Source organism: Trichechus manatus, unplaced genomic scaffold (assembly GCF_000243295.1).
Source record: "Trichechus manatus latirostris isolate Lorelei unplaced genomic scaffold, TriManLat1.0 scaffold00007, whole genome shotgun sequence".
Classification (NCBI taxonomy): domain Eukaryota; kingdom Metazoa; phylum Chordata; class Mammalia; order Sirenia; family Trichechidae; genus Trichechus; species Trichechus manatus.
The window spans coordinates 15,603,603-15,623,245 of record NW_004443943.1 but is presented as its reverse complement, the minus strand read 5'-3'; the positions used below and the strand labels follow the sequence as shown (position 1 = coordinate 15,623,245).

Below are 19,643 nucleotides of genomic sequence, written 5' to 3'. Positions count from 1 at the left end.
AAGGCCCAGCTGAGGCCCAGCAGCAGAGCAGAAGCTTCAGGAGTCACGCGGCTCCCCAGCCCCCAGCAGCGTAGTGGTAGCCGGAGGCAGCAGTGACTGAACACTGCATCCCACTTGAACCACAGCGCACCTGCCTAGCAACATAAGAATGGACATGGGTAATTTGGGGAAGGGTAAGTGTTTCGCCTTTGGGAATCTGTTGTTATTGTTTAATGTTTGCTTTCAATAAATAACAATAATGACTTTCACTTTGCCAACACTGTGTGTCTCGCGTGTCTAGCTCGATCACTGATGAACACAGCCCCCATAGAATGGTTGATGCCAGTGGGTGTATATCTCATTCCTAGAAGTCTAATGGGTGCCTGGAAGTTTGAGGCACAGCCTGTCTGCATGTGCAATGCAGACAGACATGAACATACATCGATCAAGTGAACCCTTCTTTGCTATTTCTGGCCTAAAACTTGGCTGAAAAACCCTTCAAGACAAGGCACCCAGGGTGTCTCAGTCTTTCCCTTTCACTCTTTCCATAGATCCCTGGAGTAACATTGAGATCCAAGCCTGCAGGTTACAGAAATACCCAAGAAAGCAATGACTTAGAGAGCACCACTGTCGCAGTTTAGTTTAAACCCCAGTTAACAGTTCTGGCACTACTGAATGAAGGCAATCCCATATGGGGAATTACCATTTTTCAATGAGAAGTCACAGACCAGAAAAAAAGAAAAAAGACCTTAAAAGAGTTAAGGAGACAAAACAAAGGTTCATGGAGTGTGTGGGGGAAGGAGAAGGAGGACGAGCAAATACTAGGCAGTCATTTATTCAGGTCTTGTAAAAACCCAGAATTACTTTCCTTAGTAGTTACTCAGATCCCTACACAATCGGCAAATAACTTTAAAAACTGGAAACATGAAAACAGTGGTTCTTAAATTTTACCGTACCAAAAAAAAAAAAAGAAAATCATATATACCTAAAACCTGTATAAAACAGATTCCTGGGACTCACCCACAAAGATTCTGAATCCATTGATTTTGAATCCATAAATAGGCATTTTTAAGAAGCAGTCCAGGCGATTTTGAGACATGAGGTTTTCAAACAATTCTTGGAGAGACACAGCTTTTAGAGATGCAGCATTTGGGAATGTATCAAGCAGGATTCTTAGCTGCAAGCAAAGGCACCCGCTCTTGAATTCAAAGAAGGATACTGAAAAGATCACAAGTTTCCATGACAGCCAGAGAAGTTGGGCCTGAAGGCTGCATATCCAGGAACATTACCCAAAATCACTCCGCACCACTGGTCTGGTGAAGACAGCCCTGCTGTAACTGATGAGCAGGAAAGTCTGCAGCTCCACCACGACACCAGCAACACCAGCAACCAGATGCTACTCCAGGAACTCTGTGCAACTTCCATGTATTTCTTCATGTCATGAACTTCAAGTATCACCTTCCATTTGTGTTACCCAGGTCTTGCTAAAATAATTAGAAAATCTTAACTGAGGGTACAGTTAGAGATAACTTTCCTAACAGATCCTAAGATCCACAACGAGCAAGTGCAGCAGACTGCTATATATTTCACAATACCCATTCTTTGTTTCTGATATAAAAATATCATTTTTAGCTGATACGTAGCCTCCCAGCTAAAACCTCCATTCCCCAGCCTTTCTTGGAGTCAGTGTGGCCATGTGACTGAGTTCTGGCCAATGGCGTGTGAGCAGAAGTGTGAGGTGTGTGAGCAGAAGTATGAGGTCAAAGTCTGGATGGTACCCTTTAAAGGAAGGGGCGTGGCAGTCATCACCCCACCCCTTCCCTTCCTACCAACTGGGATGCTGACGTGGAGGGGAGCCATCTTGAATCACGAGGAGGAGCAATGGTAAAGCAAGAAGAGAAAAGGAGCATCCTAGTTTGCTCACTCTCAAACTATTGTGAGAGTGACGAATCTCTGTTGTTGTTAGTTGCCGTCAAGTTGATTCTGACTCATGGCAACCCAATGGTAGAACTATTGTCTAATACTTTGCATCTTTGTTTAAGCAGGCAGACCTGTATCCTGACTCATGCTGTAAGTTTAACCCAGACAGGATGATTCGGTGTAGTCCATGGGAGACTATTACCAGTTCTGATCAGGAAACACTCATGCTCCATCACTCCTCCTCACCCTCAGCATCCTGTCTGCCCACCTCTGCGCCCTTGCCTCAGGTACTGGAAGTGACAAATACACTCCTTCCTCCTTCCCTTCATTCAGCTCCCATAATTCCTGCCCAGCCAATAAGACCCCACATACCCACCTAGAAATTTCAGATTTCTTCAGCCGACAATGATTTTTCTTCTCTAAAGTTCAGAGTCAATACCACACCATCCCTCAGGCTAGAATGTAAGCCAGATACTATAAACTACAGCCCCTGGGCAATCTTTGGCTGCCCTACATGTTTAATTTGGTTGTCACAGTAAACTTCAGCTTTTAAATTAGTTATCAACATTTAAAAATCAGGAGCTTTCACGTAAAAATTCCGATTTCTAGCTTCTCTTAAAAAAACAAAATTCAGAGGATCTGGAACCGTGGGACCCGGTACCTGGAACATTTTTTTGTTATTACTTGTCTTCTACCCCAGATTTAGAACAGTGCCTGCTACTAGTAGGCACTCAATATATATCTGTTGAATGAATAAATGAAAGAATGAATGAACGGAGAGACAATCATCTTTAAGCCTACTGTATACTCCCCATCAAATACAGAAGCTTAGTAAATACTTGGCTCTAGATCTGTATTAAAATGTAGTCCTCAAATGCACCAGCCTTCAAGAACTTAAAAACCAGTTGCCATTGAGTCAATTCTGATTCATGGCAACCCCATGTGTATCAGAGTAGAACTGTGCTCTATAGGGTTTTCAGTGGCTGCTTTTTTGGAAGCAGACTTCCAGGTCCTTCTTCTGAAGCACCTCCGGGTCTGAACCTCCAATCTTTCAGTCAGCAGCCAAGCGTGATAACCATTTGCACCACCCAGGGTCTCCCTTCAAGAACTTACAGGTAGTTCATTTGATTCTTTTAATACAGATCCATTGAATAATTCAATCATACATTCATTCAACAAATATGAATTGAGCACCAAGGATATGCTAGGCACTGTTCTAGGTACATGGGACATATCAGCGAACACAAGAGGCAAAGATTTCTGCCCTTTTGGAGTTTATATTCTAGAAAGGAGAGATAGATAAACAATAAGCATAATAAACAAGGAAATCTTACAGTAAGTTAGAAGGTAATGTGTGCTTTTGCAACTGGACTAAACCAAAGCTAAGAAGTTACCTGAGTACAATCAAATACTTTGAGGGACAGAGTAGCAGGGGTAGGAGTCTGGGGACCATGCTTTCAGGGGACATCTAGGTCAACTGGCTTAACAAAGCTTATTAAGAAAATGTTCTGCATCCTGCTTTGGTGAGTGGCACCTGAGGTTTTAAAACCTTGCAAGCGGCCATCTAAGATGCATCAATTGGTCCCAACCACCTGGAATATAGGAAAATGAAGAACACCAAAGACTCAAGGAAAGTAGTAGCCCAAGAGACAGAAAGGGTCACATAAACCAGAGACTTCATCAGCCTGAGACCAGAAGAACTAGATGGTGCCCGGCTACCACCAATGATCACCCTGACAGGGAACATAACAGAGAGTCCTGGATGGAGCAGGAGAAAGGTGGGGTGCAGAACTCAAATTCTAGTAAGACCAGACTTAATGGTCTGACTGAGACTAGGGGTACCCTGGAAAGCATGGCCCCTGGATTCTCTATCAGCCCAGAACTAAAAAATTTCCAAGGCCAACCCTTCAGACAGGGATTGGACCGAACTGTGGGCATAAAGTGATACTCGTGAGGAGAGTGCCTCTTAGCTCAGTAGATACGAGAGACTAAATGGGCAGCTTCTGTCCAGAGGTGAGATGGGAAGGCAGAGAGGGTTAGGAGCTGGTTGAATGGACATGGGGAATCAGGGGTAGAAAGGAGGAGTATGCTGTCACAGTACAGGGAGAGCAACTAGGGTCACATAACAGTGTATGTATAAATATTTGTATGGGAATAAAATTAAAAAAAAAAAAAAGGTAATGTGTGCTTTTGGAAAAAAGAAAAAGAGCAATGTAAGGGGGACCAGAAGTGCTGGGGAGAGGGTATGGTGGGCATCAGTTTACAGTATTAGCTGGGGTTTTCAAGCTGGCTTTCACTTGGAAACTGAAAACCAAGTAGGGGCTTGAAAGAAGGAAGGGGTTGGGAAGGAGCTAGTGCAAAAGTCTTTAGGCAGAAGCACATCTGATGTGTTTCAGGAAAAGCAATAAGGGTAGTGTGGCTGCAGCAGGCTGAGCAGAGAGGAGAGTGGCAGAAAACAAAGTCAGCGAGGCGAGGAAGGGTAAGATCTTGAGGCCTGATAGATCACCACGTCCTTTCACTTTAACTCGGAGTGACATGAGGAGCTATGTAGGGTATTGAGCAAAGGAGTGATATAAACTGCATTATATTTTAAGAAGAAAACTATCGGTGCATGTTGAGAACAGACTGTGAGGGGCAAGGGAGGAGGCAGGGAGATCAGTTAGGTTACTGCAGAAATCAAATCCAGGGTAGTGATGATGGTGTCCTGAGTGGTACAGGTTGGTGGTGATGGCAGTGGATCAAGCAAAAAGCAATGTTTAGTCTCTGGAAAAGGAAATTGAAGCCATTTTCATTTAAACTCTCTATTTCCAACAGGAAGAAAGGCCAACAACTAAAATGGCATGATTATAAGCAAGTAGTCCATGAGGAAGGAAGTAATCTATGGAACATTAGCCGCACAGGAAAGCTAGCATGAAGCTGGTAGGGTCCCCTTTCTAATTTCTTACACTTCAGCAATTACTGTGGGGAAGACAGGTTGAAGACCCTAAAGATAAGGTACACACTGCAATTTGGAGGGTCAGAAGTATACTGAAGCAAGACACCCAGAAGATGCCAAAAGCAGATGAAATATTCAACCTCATATACAAATAAAATATAAATACCCTTTTCAAAGCAGAAACCCAATGGAGACACTGTGCAAACACGTCCTTTGGAGTCAGACAAGCCTGGATGGGAGTCCTGGCTCCATAATCTACTTGCTAGTGACCCTCACTCAACCCCTTTGCGGTTCACTTTCCTCATTCACAGTGGGGGTCATCACAGCCCCAATTTACTGCTCTGAGAGTGGTGTACAACCAATTTAAAAGATTCACCAAGAATGCCTGACTTAATCTCAGCCTGCACCCTACCCTCCACCCCCATGTACAGCCCACATTCTTCTTGTTTGATAACATCTGAACTATAGCCTTGTGATACGTTCAACCTGTAATAAACCTCTTGAGAATTCTTTTTGGAGTTCCTGCCTTCTTGCCTTTATCTGTAGCCCCTTTTCCTCACTGTAGCCTCCAAAGACTACAATTTTCTTCTTGAAACTGACCTTTTCAAGGTGAGTAGGGGGAGTGTCCACAATCTGATAATCCTGGCACACAAGGGCTCGGGGAGCTGGGGTGCAGAAGAGGCGTCAGACCCTTATAGACTCACAATGAACGCACGGAAGCCGACCTCCACCACAGCTGTTCAGAGCTCCTGGGATCAAGTGAGTAGCTCCTAACTGTGCCCAACGGTGATGTGGCTAAAATGCAGTCTCAGCCCTGAAGGTCCCAGGAGGAAGCAGGCCCCTTTTCCAAGCTGACACTCCACAGCTCTGAGTTTATAACCCTTTATTCACTCTGTGCCCTCACAGTTTTACAGCCCAGTGGCAGAATCTTGTTACCTTTTGGGTCCCAATTCAAGGTCTTCAAGTCTAAACTCCCCCAAGGAAGTGTGGAAAAAACCTATGGTTCTGCTTCTTAAAGCCAGCAGTAAACAGAACCAAGCACAGACAGGGGAAAGTACATGACCTAGCACATTGCTTATTTCATGACTTTTTTCAGCCTTAATTTCCTTAACTTTTCTTTTTTTAATACTTTTTTTTTTTCCTTGTGGCTAAGCTCAGAGTCCTGACCCACTTAAATGCATAAAGCAATATTTTCTGGAATACAGAAGGGAAAATCCTAAGGAGCCAACAGTCTTTTTCGAAGTCAGAGTAGCTGAACCCACAGAGAAGGGCCAATGAGACCATCACCCAGCCTGTCATTTTTCTCCCTGGTGCTGCTTTTGCCCTGAGTGCTGAAATGAGCTGGAGAAGCAGGTGTGGACTGCCTGGCAGGTAAGAGAAGCCGGAACACCTCCTGCCACCTCCTGAAGTCTCATTTTTAATTGGCCCAAACCAATAGCCTTTCTTTTCCTCGCTGTGCTAGGGTTCATGTTTTCCAGGAAGAAGACACAGCGTTTTACTTGGTTGAAGATGCATATAGGAAATTACCGTAACCTAGACAGTGGGCTGCAGTCACCTAATCTGATTTAGATAAAAGAGGTACAGGGTCATTCCCACGCCTTAAACGACAGAGGCACAAAGAAAGAACTCCAGAGTCACACTTTTACAAATTGGAACCTGCTTTAGGAAAAAGAAAAAATATCTAGACCTACCTACTCCTGCTGTGCATTTTGAAAGACTTAAAAATCCAGACATTAAAACCAAAGACTGCTTTGATATTTTTTACACTCATCTGTAATATCTGCAAATCAGAAATATGCTGTGACCCAGATGAGACTTCATCTGTTCTAAAGTACAAAGAAGATAAAAATGAAACTTGATCTGAATATTAGAAATACCTTTTACTGTATGTTTTTCCTACGCTTGTATGTACTACCTGTGAGTACCTGTTAGGTGCTAGGTACTTGTCTCTTATGCCTACAAGTATATTCCAGGTTAAACATACCACAACAGTGTGGTCTAGAATAGATCAATCAGCAAGAATGCAGTTGCTACAGGGAAGACTGGTAAATACATCATTCCTGGTACATATTTTAAATCGCTTTGAGTTAAGTCTAGGCTACCCTGAGAGCAACTGAATCACACTTTTTTGGCCATAAATCAATTATTTTACTTAGCGCAATACAATTTCTATGATGACACCAGGCCACCCTTAAATGCACCAAGAGCTCAGGTTTTGGGGCAATATACACTTGTATGAGAATCCAGCTTCCGAAATTTATGAATTGTGAGTGCTGTGGCATCTAATTTAACCTCTTTGTGCACATTATCTTCATCAATGAAATGGAGAAAATAACATCTTTCCAGAAAAACTCTAGTGAAGATTAAATGAGGTAATACATAAAGGCACCATCACAGTTTCTGCAGTAGAGAACACAATGAAAACCAGTCCCTTGTCACATCGGATGGTTAGAGATATGCAATTAATTACCCGTCCTAAATGTTGATTTCTATTGTAGACATCAGACACAGTTGATGTTTAACTACTCGCTTCTTTGCGATTAGTTTTTGACCGACCCTGCCAGTGGTCTATGGAATCTCCACCCACTCCCCCCACCACCCCTTTCTTCTTCCTCACCAGCAGTGCTCAATCCCACAAGACATATTCACTTCTCCAGTCTCTTTTGCAGCAGGATGTGGCATGTTGGCAAGTAACCAAATCTTGCGGGAAACTTGTTGGGAGGATTCTCGGGGAGATTTTCATTTCTAATACAAAATGACATCCTGAGATACGTGATTTTTATCAGCTGGATGTTGTGTCTTCATGTAAGACTTGAAATGTAGAAGCCATCCTGAAACCCAGAAGGGACAAGCCTAAGAGGCAGGCCCATGTGCAGAGGACGGCAGAGCTGAAGGGTGGAATGAGCCTGGCTCGTTGCTGACATTGTTGAGCTGCTGAACTAACGCTGCAACCACTCTCTTCTGAACTTATTATGTAAGATAATACTTGCCTTTCTCTTTTTTTTTAAAGCAAAAAAGAAAGTTTTATTTGACATATATTCAAAAAGGCAAAAGTGGGAAACAGACAACCATGCCGCCAGAGCCAAGTCTGCCTGAGTCCAAGAAAATATCACAGAACAGACAAAAGTGGGAAAACCAACAAGCATGCTGCCGCAGCCATGTCCAGAGACCATTACAGAGTCATCAGTATATATTAACATTATAAATGGGCAAAACCAACGAAAGCTTCGCCTTTTCACAGATTGGCTAGAAACTGTGATCCTACATTTTGAATTGTCTTTCTTAACAATCATTGGTACAGGTTTCAGTAATGACAGTCAGGAGGGTCTTCATTGTTCCAACAAATTTTCTATTCACTAAATGCTAACAGAAAAGGGTAAGAGTGAAAAGTCTTTTGTGTTCTGTTTGAATGGTTTTAATACATGTCATTATTAAGGCACTCTTTAACCAGTAACCAGTTGCCATTATTTAAACGTTGGAGTCCCAGGGTTGTGCAAATTGTTAATGCACTTGGCTGCTAACCGAAAGGTTGGAGGTTCAAGTCCACCCAGAGGCACCTTGGAAGAAAGGCCTGGTGATCCATCTCCCAAAAATCTGTCACTGAAAACCCTATGGAGCACAGTTCTACTCTGACACACATGGGGTTGACTCAACAATAACTTGTAATAGTAACTAACAAATAGGGTTGTTGAGAAGGTGAAATGAGATAACGCCCATAAAAAACACAACACAATGCTTTATGTCCATAAGCACCCAATAAGTGGTTACTACTGTTATCTCCATTTTACAAATGAGAAAACTACAGCCTAAAAGAGTTAAGCAATCTGCGGTAATTATGGAACAGGGACTCAAAACCTAGGGGCATACAACCTCAGAGCTCACACTCTTAGTCACAGGCAATTAGTGTTTTTTAATAGTTAACAGTGAAATCCAGAAGAAGGCCAAATCCTTGAGTCTTGGACAAGAATGATAAGATTTACTGCAGAAATGAAGAATTCATTTCCGCATCATAAATATCTGATTCATAATCTTCTCCCTGCCAAAGAAATGAAAGGGCATTTATAATGCCTTCACGCATTTCTTAGACAGAATGATTGCCTGTACCCTGACCAACTGGAATAGGTCATTAAGAAATTCAAAAGCATAATTGTTTTACCAAGACACAGTTCAATTCAAAATATTTGCTGGTTTTTAATAAAAACTCTAAGTTTTGTGGTATTCAAGAGACATTTCGTATACTCCTAGATATACTAATTTAGGATTCTGTGAGGTTTCTTTTTACTTTGAATGAGATGATTCAATTAATATGCATCATAAAGCATTTGGCTAAATGAATCTGGGGTGTAGGGAGAATGTAATATTTGTACACAGACACTTTTTTTGCATCTGAATCTGTACAGATGTGTTAATTTTGCTCTCTTGCTGTTCAAACAGTAATTCCTGGAAATGATGCATTCCAAAGATATGGTATCCACAAGACACTCACATTCAAATGTACATTTTTAATATGCTTCTCTTTTTATTGCAATTTGATTCTAAGAAGATACTATCCAGAAGATGCCTAATACAATGAAGCACAATGAATCAGAAATAAATTTTAAAAATAACATCATTTTCCTGCCTGCCAGTTGCTTGAAGCTCAGAGATAGAATCAGTCCTTAGGCATTAAGCATTAATTCTATTTAATTTTCATACATTTCCTAAGGATAGCAGTTTAACAAGATTAATTTAGTCCAGCATTACTATTCAGAAACATACACAACTTTCCTGAAATACTTCTCATCTACTGCTTCTTCAATTTTCCCCAGCCATGGGAATCTTAACTGTTCAACAAGTTCCAGTGACTGGCTGCAACTACATGTTTGGATCAGCACTAAACAACCTCCTCAGTTCAGCACACAAAAGCAAAAGAGGTGGCATACCTACATGATTTCCCCTGGCTGTCTATTTAAAAATGCTTGAAGAGTCCCTTATGCTTCCGGAGTGGTTTGCAAGTGGCCAGCCTGCTATTCCTTCCATGTAGCTGACATCTCCATTCCTTTAAGGTAATGATCCCTCAGAGTGGGGTTCCTGGACCACCTACACCGTAATTACCTATAGCAAGGGAGGAGGGAGCTGGTTACAAAAAAAACAGATTTCTAGGTCCCACTGGGTCAGAATCTCTGAGAAGGATGCCCCAGGGATGTCTATTTCTATCCAGCAGCCCGAAATATCTTTACGTACATTAAAGCTTGAAATCACGGCAGCAAATAAAACTGCTCTAAGACAGTTACCCATCACCTGTCAGTTTGTCGTACTGTGGTGGTTTGCGTGTTGCTATGATGTTGGAACCTATGGCACCAGTATTTCAAACACCAGCAAGGTCACCCATGGTGGACAGGTTTCAGCAAAGTCTGCCTATGACAGTCTAGGAAGAAAGACCTGGCAATTTACTTCTGAAAATTAGCCAGTGAAAACCCTATGGATCACAATGGCCTCAACAGTGAATCCAAACATGCCCATGATCATGAAGATGGCACAGAACCAGGCAAAGTTTCGTTGTTATATATGGGGTCGCTATGAGTACTAGCCACCTCCACAGCAACTAACAATAAGACAGTTACAAATAACTTAAGTGCCTGAGTTTGATCCGTGGAATATTGCCTACTTAACTCCTGCCTTGGTCTCTAAAAACTTAAGGAGTTTTCTTTTTCCTCCCTCTTCCTTCCCTTGCATCCCAACTATTAATTTTCTGTCTTTTCTCTGAACATAACTTAATTCTGTGGTACAGATTTTTTCATGGCTTCAACTGTGCTTTTAAATATCCTCCATCCATTTCCATGATGGTTCACTCAATATGTTCCAAGATTAAATACATCTTTCCCACAAATACTGCTAGCAAACAAATTCATTAATTCATCTGACATTTATTAAGCTCGTACTCTGTGCTAGCAGTTAGTGATAAAATGGTGGGCAAAGAGACAGACGTATCTAATCTTGTGGAATTTACATTCTGCTAGCCCTGCCAGTTTTTAGATGTCCGAATTTTGATAACTTACTTCACTCTCTCAGTCTGTTTCTTCTGTCTAAAGTGAGAATAATGGCGCCCTCCCTGCCTTGCCATATGATTAAGGTAGTTAGAGGTTACAATCATTATACAAGCACTTTCAAAATCCAGAGGGGCTGGTCTGGCCTGATGGTTGCGCTGGGAGGCCTGATGGTTACTGACGTTAAAAAACAGTTGCTGGAAAGAGCAATTTATAGGTTACAGACCTTCAAGAGCACAGAGTTGGAGAGCTCTGCTGCATGAACGCTTCAAAGTCAACCCTGCCAGATTTGGAGTCCCAAGTCCTCACCCTTGCTCTCTCTCTGCCTTTCTGGTGACGAACCGGCCTGCTTTAACCTCGGTTTCTGGACCAGGAACTGTGTACCCCTGGCTCAGGTGTTAACCCTTGTTTGCATCACGTAAGTCCCCTGCTCAGAACTGTACAGCGGTAACCTAATGCTTGCCCTCTATGATCTGACCCCTCTCCCTTCGCCGGTATTATCAGACTTTGTTTTCCACTGTTCCTCAACATAAGTCTTCTCCTACTTCCCTCTGATCAAGCTCTGTCCATGTATTTGCCACTCAGAAGGATGTATGATAATTATCTCTAAAAATTCCCTCCAACCCTGTGGTTTTCTGGTTCCTTTCATCAAAAAGCAGTTATTAACCTTAAACCAAAAACATCTCCTGAAGTCTTCCTAAAACCAAACCAAAGTTTTGCTTAACTAGTAAAAAAAATATGTCTGCCTTGAGCATTATGCTCTTTTACCATCTATATGGGATCAAACTGACAACTTGAAAGATTAGCTAGCAACCTTGGGGGCAGTGAGTTTATGTTAATGGGGGAAGAACAATCAGAGAAGGAGGATGAGCTGAGCGTGGTTGCACAACTCAAAGAATGTAATCAATGTCACTGAAGAGTATACGCAGAAACTTGAATTGGTGTATGTTTTTGCTGTGTATATTCTCAACAACAACAAACAAATAAATTATGAAAAAAGCAGGTATTGAGAAAATGAAATGTGGTATACCCTGCCATTATAAAAACTCCACAGCAACACGATTATGTAAAAACGTCTATGAAAATCAGGATTAAGTGAACAAAATATAAAAATAGAAGCCAAGAATCCAAATATAAAATTAGCTCTTAAATAGGTTTTTCTCTAAGTGTGGTTTACCGATCACACCTGTATCAGAATCCTCTGAGAAGGTTGTTAAAATGAAGACCCCCGGACCCCAACCAAACCTACTGAATAGTAATCTATAGAGGTAGGGTAGAGGATATTTTATTTTTTTGAGGCTGGCTTGAAAAGCACTGCCCTTGTCACTTTTCTTCACAAAAGAAAAATAGCTATGCCATAAGAGTATGATGGTTACTTACATTTCTTTCAAGATCCAATTTTAATTTTTTGAATTTTTCATTAATTGGAAAAACCAAGTGCCATACTCACCAATGATGCCAATTGATTTTCCTTTTTTTGGCTTAAATTACAATATTGATTCTGTAAGCAGTTTTTCTGCCTCATTTGAACAGGAATATGAACATATGAAGGGCTTACCCCAGGCCTCCCTTTTCAAATCTCATTCCATTACCAAGTCAGTTTGTTCCTACTGTAAAAAAAAAAAAAAACTTATCTTGTGGACCAATTTATAAACCAACTTTTTAAAGGATAAAACAGATAGGGGAAAAACAAAAACCAAAAAACTAATCAATCCACCAGAAGATTGAAGGATGAACCAGAGGCATAAAGGCCTCTCTATGCTCCTTCTCAGTTGAAATGCACATTCCCAGTGTTAAAAGACATGGCCCTAGGGGCATGATACATACAATCACAGGGCCTTCAGACAAGCCGAATGTAACCATAATCACTACTCCGGACTGCAGTTACCTCCCCCCCTCCCACCCCACCTTTAATTAAAAGGTGCACATTTGATTCACTCCACTTTGAAATGAAGCACTCTCAAAGGAGACTCACAATGGAAATTCTCTGAGCAAAGACAAATGCAAAACAGTCAGGCAATGTTCTTGTGGGGACAGGAAGGGTTAAAGATGAGTCATCTCCGGTCTCCTGCTTTCAAATTAACACAGAGGGTCATAAAGTCAAACAATCAAAGTCAGTAATTCATGACAGGTCCCTTAACAATTATCTCTCGTATAAATCTTTACTGAATCTTCTGTTCAATTACTGTGATGCCATTGGTACAAGTACAGCAAAAACTGAAAAACAAAAACCCCCACCAAATTCACCAGATCTCAAATTCTGTCATCCTTCACCAAGTTGAAAGTCATGAAATTACAAAACTGTTTCTTTAAAAGGAATTTAACATTAGTTCCATAATTAAATGTGTAATTTACACAAAAGGGTAAACGAAAAGAGGCAGAATATATTTTTGAAATGAGATTTAAAATTTTTTCTTCAACTAAAGAGTGCAGGTTTTACCCATAAACTTTATACCAGATGAAGAAAAAGTTTTGCTTTCTTAGAAAAAAACAATATAGATTTCTGAAAGCTATTTAACAGAACAAAGAGTTACAAGGATTCATATAATAATGTTAAAATATTGAAATCAGTTAGGGCATATTCCATCCTAAGGAAGCTCTGAAGGAATTAACAATTTTCTATTTTTTGTTGGTAGAGTAGTTTTCTCACCTATAATTAAAATCTGGCCTTTTATAATGAGATGCAAGTACTTCGGTAAGTCAAAAGAACAGCTAAAATTTATTCTGCCATTACTCTATTAAATATTCTGAATAAAAATGGTTTGAAATATCATCATCAAACCACCACACTCATGGATAGGAAGATGTATCAGCATCTTGCAGCATGAAGAGAGGTGGACGACGTACAAATTTTTCAGACTACTGACACCTGCCCCCAAGTCTGATAAATTCTATTAGGGAGACAAATTCTCCCTATTTCCAGCACAGTATCATTGGGTATAAGGAGAAATGTTACATATGAGTATGTGTTGTATATGTCACTTGTGCTAGGAAAAAAAATCCATTTTTAAATATTTTAATAACAGTAACAAACAACACTTACTTTGTGCCAAATGCTATTCTAAGCACTTTTCTTTTACACCTATTTATTTATTTAATCCTCCCACAAACCCTGAGATAGAAACAGAGGGAACAGAAAGATGAGAAAACTGAGGCTCAGAGAAGTTAGTAACTTGTCTTAGGATACACAACTGGTAAGTGGGAAAAAGTACTCATGTTCCTAACCACTCCATCATCCTTGGGTAACATCTGTTAAGGATTAGCACAGTGCCTGACATAGAGCACATGTTCAATAACTAATATTTGTTCAAAAATATTTGGCAAATGGTTACAAGATTCTCAGATTGCACCAGGACTCAGCAGGAACGTATGCTGTGATCGACTAGTGATGTCTGCTGTGGGCATGGAACATGTTAGTGAACAGACTTGTGCCATATGTTTTTGTTCCCTGTCCCACATAAAGACTCCTGATGTCTGACTGCCTCAAGTTTTCCCTTCTCTATCATCATCAGTGTCCCTGCGATCCTATTTCAGGCTGTCATTATCTTACATGAGACTGTTGCATCCATGCCCTGCTTCTACTTAATCTACTCCCACCCAACTGTACTCTTCCAAAAAGATGCTTTCATCACTTACTCCTTTTCAAGGGACCTACAATTGTCTACCACAGCAAATCAAAATGTCAGTCACCCTCTTGGCTTTCAAGGACCTTCACAGGACATGGGGGAACATGTCTTTAACTCTAGTTCAAGCGCTCAAGTGCCTACTTATCAAATACATACTTGATATAAATGGCCACGTTTCATTATGCAGAAAATAGCAATGTTTGTGTTACTTCAGAACAGTGATAAGCAATTCTTTTTTTATTCTTTTGACACAGTCCAGTGGAGGAAAAATAGTGTCTACATATCTCATTTTATCTTTATTCAAAATGAAACAAAATTTATCAAGCCCCAGTGGAGAAGGACATAAAGAGAAGAATATCAAAGAGGAAATTTGCATTATTATTAGCACTACAGTGTTAATATCCAGGCAAATTTCAGGCAGCTTTCTAATCTTTCATACCAAAATTAGGTCATGAGTCACAGGGAGAACCTCTAATGACTGAGGATGGAAAATCAGAACTAAAGCAAAAAAAAGAGGGCAGGTGGTGATTGTTAGCTGTCGCTGAGTTGACTCTGACTCATGATGACCCAGAGCAGAACTTGTACTCCATAGGGTTTTCAAAACGGTGATCTTTCAGTAGCAGATCACAGGCCTTACTCCTGAGGTGCCTCTGGATGGGTCTGAACCACCAACCTTCCAATTAGTATCCAATGCTTAACCATTTGCCCTACCCAGCGACTCTATAACACCCTTAGTATTCCAGACCATAAAATGCACCAATGTCCAAGAGTATCTTAAAAGGCTTAACTAGAACAAATCAATGTATAGGAATTAATGGTGCTTATATCAAGGGATTGCTTTTAATAAATGCAAGTTACTAAGTAACCAACGGTCTAATCCTTCTAAGCTAACCACACCAATGGACAAAATGAACATGGATTTATTTTAAAATTTAGAGAGAAAATCAAACTATCTGTGCTTTGAAGGTTTAGTAATTTGCCAAATGTTTAACTGGCCTCTCTGCTTGGCATGAAGAGATGCAGGATTGTACTAGAAGTTCATCTGACTTGCTTAGAAATGCAAATAATTTCTGACAAAAGCCACATCCAGACTATTCCTGAGTTGAACATTCTGATGTCAACTCAGATTTTCTGAATGTACACTCAAACATCCAGTTGGACAGTTCACATGTTCAGACAGATGGAATAAGCAAATCAATAGGTACCAGTACAATGGTTTCTGTTTGTTTTTATTTTATTTTGGAGGAATTATTATTGTTCCTTCAGTTGAGGATATTGGTCTTCTTAGATGACTATATCACGGGCTTCAATTTGACTAAATGCCTGGTGACTCCTATGAAGTTATGCTGTAAAAGAAAAATTGGTATTCCAAGAGATGATGTAATTAGGTTGGAAAGATAAAGATATTCTAGAATTGAAGTTATGCTGTAAAAGAAAAATCGGTATTCCAAGAGATGATGTAATTAGGTTGGGAAGATAAAGATATTCTAGAATTGTTATCCATTTCACAAACGTTTATTGAGCAGCTGCGATCCATCTGCCCCAAGGAATAGAAAACTGACTCTAATATTTTCAGGGATGATCATGAGTAATTTCTCATAGTTTCAGTTGAAGCCACCTCTAAAACCTTCAAAGGTCCCTAGGTGGCATAAATGGTTTGTGCTCAGTTGCTAACCTAAAGGTTGGCAGTTCAAACCCACCCAGTGGTACTGCGGAAGAAAGGGCCTGGCGATCTGTTTCCATTAATATTATATAGAAAACCCTATGAAACAATTCTACTCTGTAACACATGGGGTTACTGTAGATTGAAACCAACTGGATGGCAACTAATAACAACAATAAAACTTTCACAGGGTCAAGAAAAAATGCTGATGTTAGACAGAATCACAAATTTAGTGGATTAATTAAAATGTTTCTGATTGGTTAATGTATCCACCAGGCAGGCAAGGCCACTTCCTGGGCAGCAGCTATATATTTCCTCTCACATTTCTTCTTTCCCTTATATTTTTGAGCAAGACTACTAGACTTCTTCCCTGTAAAACGCAACCCCACTTCCTGGATTATAGTTATAAGTAGGCCTGGGAAGAGTCCTTTAAGGAGAAGTCTGATCAAACCGAGTTTAAATCAGTCCTATGTACTGAAGTTAAGAGGTAAGTACTGTTAAGGGTAGAGCCCTGGTGGCGCAGTGGTTAAGAGCTCAGCTACTAGCCAAAAGGTCGGCAGCTTGAATCCACCAGCCGCTCCTTGAAAACCCTACGGGGCAGTTCTACCCTGTCCTATAGGGTTGCTATGAGTCACTATTGATTTGATGGCAACGGGTTTGTTTTACCAGCATTGTTAAGGGTGATAGAAAAATCTGGAAATAGGAGTGGTGATAGTTACACAACATGATGAACATAATGTGACTAAACTGTATATGTGAAGAATGTTGAAATGGTAAATGTTTTGTTATATACATATTTGCCACAATAATAAAAGAAGAAAAAGAGGTATTATTAACAATTCTTTAACTATTTTTATGAGTCCTTCTCAGGAACCAAGTCCAAGAGACAGCTGTTGTTTCCCTTCCCCTGCAGAAGGAATAGGGAAGTGACTGACTCTGTACAAATCTCTCTGCTGACGGCACTATCATGGCACCAGCGTTGTTACTCCTCCCTCCATCTTCCCATGGGCAATGAAACAGAGCAAGCGCAGGCAAGAAAGTGGCCTTTAAGGCTGCAATATGGGTAAAGGACTTGAATTCTTTCCTGATTATTTATTAGTACCTATATTTTAAAAGATTTCATAAATCAAGTTTCTTCTCAAAATTCCCAAGGACCAGCTGATACACAAATTATAGCTGAAGTATATTCAAAAGTAAATTCCCAAGTGGCAATTTGCTGTATATATGCTTGAAATGAAAACAAGCAGCCAGTTCATTTTCCAGGCAGATTCCAGTAACATTTCATGCTATTGAATGAACAAGCTATAATGGAGCAAACAGTAAACAAAAATGGCCTACTGCTCAAAGACATTAACTTGTATTAAAAATAAACAGAGATATTGATAATGCAGCTAGGAAATGGCCACTATAATCCAGTTGGGGAGAACATTTTTAAAGTTCCGTTTAGCATCCATCCAGTAAGCATAAAACTGCCTGTTAAAACAAGGTCTGGAAAGAAAATAGGCTTTAAATCTGCGTGCAAAACAACAATAGAAAACTATCCCCAATACTATGAACAGGAAATCAAACATTCAGGTGTAATTCATCTGTTGCAATAAATCTGCCACATTGACCTTGACAGGGACTTGAATCATGAAATCATAAATTAGCATCCTAGTGATATTCATTGTATTTCTGGAAACACCTTGAAACCTGGAACTTCATTTTATTCTCAACGATAGCAGGATGTTTGGAAAGCAGTGTGTTCACTAGGGCTGCTTTGAAAGATGTGTTTTACTTACTACCAAACATTGCTTCCCACAACTCCACCCCCACCCCCCCTTTAAACACTTGATTTTATTCAGTCCTCTAGATCAGGTTCTTTCTCCAAAATTAGTTTTTTCCATATATATATATTTAATTCAGTAATTACAGTTCCTTAGGCTCTTGGCTATCAGCAGTGTGGGTTGTTTTAGAGAAAGTTCTGGAAAATTACATGATTTAGTAACATTCCACTACATTGGGGGCCTTCAGTGAAAGCTAAAATTATTCAGGGCAAGAGGAAACGTCTTAGAGTTGCTCATTAACTGCATAAAAGTAAACCCGGATCTGAAAGGGCGCGCCACACACCCATCTAGCTTAAGACGTCTGTTTTTCCAACACTCGCACCCCTCCTTCCGCACAACACGCGAAACCAAAGAAAGTGCGGCGGCCCTTCTGAAAGTTGACATCATCTCCAAGGCTACATCCCAAGTCTGAACCAGAAACACACACGCGCACCCACGTATAAGTCACCGCTAGAGTCCTGCCCTGCCACCAGGAGCCGTAGCTTCCTTCCTTCCCATCAAGGTGAAACTAAGCCCTAGAAGCCGGCTGGAAGGTGCACAGAGGAAAGCCAGACGCCCGCGACCACTCCCCGCCTGACAGGAAGGAAGCCAGCAGCCAGCCAAGAGCATTTCTTCCCCCGGGCAAGTCCGAGACCAGACACCGCTCTCGGAAGAGGGCCGACGCGCGCGGCCCACTGGGCACACGCGCCGGGCACACGCACCCGGCGTGTACACTCGCCTGCGCCGGAGCGCGCGCGCGTCTGCTCACCAGCAACCCCTAATGTCTGGAGCCCGCGTGGGACGGCGACTGCGGCGGCTGCCCCCGCGCCTGCCGTGTGGCCTTCGCATCCGTGTGGCCCCTGCTGCCCGGCCGCGGTGGCTTTTGCTAGAAGGCACTGTAGCCGGGTGATCCCGGCACCTAGCGAGGAGTCGCCCACTCGCTTGCCTTGGTCGTGCCTCCCCGTCTCCTCTGTGGATCGATGGAGCTTGCCTAGTTCCACTCGCTCGGGCTCTGTGCGTTGCTCTTCTCCTCCTCTTCCTTCTCTCTGCGGTGGCTTCCCAGCGCTGGGGGCAAACAGCGCCCGCTCTCGCAAACCCACGCGCAGGCCGCCAGACCCCCGAGACTGAAGCAGCCTTTGCTGCTGCCGCCGCCGGAAAAGAAATTGTTACTGCGCTGGTCCCGACCTCCCCTAGCCCCGGCCGGTAAGTGCCGCCTCCGCCTCTGCCTCCGCCCCCTCCTCCGCGGGGGCGGCCTCCCGCATTCTGCAGAAAAAGCTCGCAGGTGGAAGCATGTCCCTGAGGATGGCCTAGCGCTAGAGTAAAACGGCTGGGTGCGGCCTTCCGGTGTGAAACCCGCCAGGTCCCACCCACAGCCCAGGGATCCACCTGGGCACTCCCTTCTCTCCACCATCAGTTTCGCTCCAACAACCTGAGTGGGCGCCTTGAAGCCTGCAAAGTATGCAGTGATGCAGCTGGATTTGGCTGTGACACTGGCATTGGAGTAGAGGGAAGGTTAGGGTATTGGCGAAAATCCCATTTATACCTCCTAACAGAAATTCGGCTTTAAGATTTATCCATAAACTACCCCCACTGTCAAACACCCTTGACCTCCAACCTTCGTGTACTTGGGAAATGCAGACAATATCTTCCTAATGTTATTATATTGTTATTATAATTATTATTTGTGGT

At 41.8% G+C, this 19,643-nt stretch overlaps 1 protein-coding gene across 8 annotated transcripts in view; it reads right to left on the bottom strand.

The window, feature by feature from the left end:
• The window catches only part of STAMBPL1 (STAM binding protein like 1), a 46,065-nt gene extending 26,817 nt beyond the window's left edge, over nt 1-19,248 (bottom strand). Inside the window, exons 1-2 of one of the 8 annotated variants that reach the window (XM_023739806.1) lie at nt 18,724-19,247; nt 1,000-1,463 (exon numbers count right to left, since the gene is read on the bottom strand). The gene's annotated coding sequence lies outside the window, so the exon portion shown is untranslated. Of the gene's footprint in view, nt 1-999; nt 3,313-9,756; nt 9,929-18,723 lie in introns of those variants that run through there. The other 7 variants (XM_023739794.1, XM_023739801.1, XM_023739810.1 and 4 more) reach the window with 7 other exon arrangements.
• Nucleotides 19,249-19,643: the final 395 nt, after the last annotated feature.